This window comes from Microtus ochrogaster, unplaced genomic scaffold (genome assembly GCF_000317375.1).
Source record: "Microtus ochrogaster isolate Prairie Vole_2 unplaced genomic scaffold, MicOch1.0 UNK7, whole genome shotgun sequence".
Taxonomy (NCBI): Eukaryota; Metazoa; Chordata; class Mammalia; order Rodentia; family Cricetidae; genus Microtus; species Microtus ochrogaster.
Window position 1 is genome coordinate 6,899,401 of NW_004949105.1, and position 1,251 is coordinate 6,900,651.

General features: G+C 46.2%; 1 long non-coding RNA gene across 1 annotated transcript in view; it reads right to left on the bottom strand.

Annotated features, from left to right (window-relative positions):
- Positions 1-997, bottom strand: part of LOC113458193 — a 7,955-nt gene extending 6,958 nt beyond the window's left edge. Inside the window, exon 1 of the long non-coding RNA XR_003378613.1 lies at positions 215-997. This is a non-coding gene — a long non-coding RNA (uncharacterized LOC113458193). The remainder of the gene's footprint in view (positions 1-214) is intronic.
- Positions 998-1,251: the final 254 nt, after the last annotated feature.

Here is a 1,251-nt window from a genome sequence, read left to right on the forward strand (position 1 = left end):
TCTGTTCAAGGCTGGGGATATTTCTTCATTTTCTAACAGTAGATTATTTATTTTCTTGAATAGAAGGGCCTTGATAAAGAGTGTCTACAAAGAAATGCCTTCAGGATTCTCCTCCTATTCTTTCTCCATCTTGTGAATCCCTTACGAAAGTAAAGATAAAACCAAACGGACAAATCTCACTATTGGCGTCTGTCTGTCCTCTGTTGATAGTCACCTGGATGCCGCTGCAAATTCCCCACTTCACACCTTGGTCCTTGACATCTGTGACGACAGTGTCTCCAGATTTAATCTTTAAAAAGTTGAGACATCTTTCTAGTTAGCAAAATAGCACCATCCTGCCTCAAGGGAAGTTAACGTCCTCTGACCTGGAGTCCAGTGAGCATGCCCAAACCATCCCTCAGGGTAGTTTGTGGGATGGATATCTTTTCCTGGTGCCCGTGAGTTACCTTGTCTCTAATGTCTTGCGTTTGTTTTTCTTACAATTAAACTAGTTCACAACGTTGACAGAAGTAAAGTAGAGTCCCAGTGGCAGACATAGGCCAGGAGGGCACCAGCAGATGTGGACAGAGCATCACTGCCAGAGATGGTGGCTGTTCTGCTGTCTTCCTAAGACACCATTTCAAGTTGGCTATAATCTCTGGGCTGATTTGAGTGAGGAATGTCCCTCATGGGCTCATATCTGTGAACACCTGACCTCCAGTAGGTGGCGCTGTTTGGGAAGGTCCTGGAACCTTCTGGAGGTGAAACCTTGCTGGAGGAAGTGCATGACTGGAGATGGGTTTGAGAGTCGGTAACCTTGCTTCTAGTTCACTCTCTGTTTTGTGTTTGTGGTTGGAGATGTGATCTCCCAGTCTTTGGCTCTGGCTGCTTGCTGCCATGCTACCTCTGGGCCGTTATGGACTCTCTTCCCTTCCTGAAATAGTAAACCAAAACAAATTATTTTTTCTTTAAGTTGCTTATGGCCATGGTGCTTTGTCAGAGAGCAACAAAAGGTAAATGCACTCACTTACTCTTGATGCCGTACTGTGCCCAGGTCTGGCCCAGAGAGCCCCTTCAACCTAGCTCAGCGAGCTCCATACCTCACCATCCATCGCTTGCTTTCCTATTCTCTGGGGTTAGATGCTGATGGAGAATTACCTGACTGAGGGCTGGTACCTGGAGACAGCCAGTGCTCTGTGGATCCTGGTTCCAAATCATTCAGGAATATGTGAAGAGATCAATGTATTGGGAAGCTCATGACTACCTGAGTGT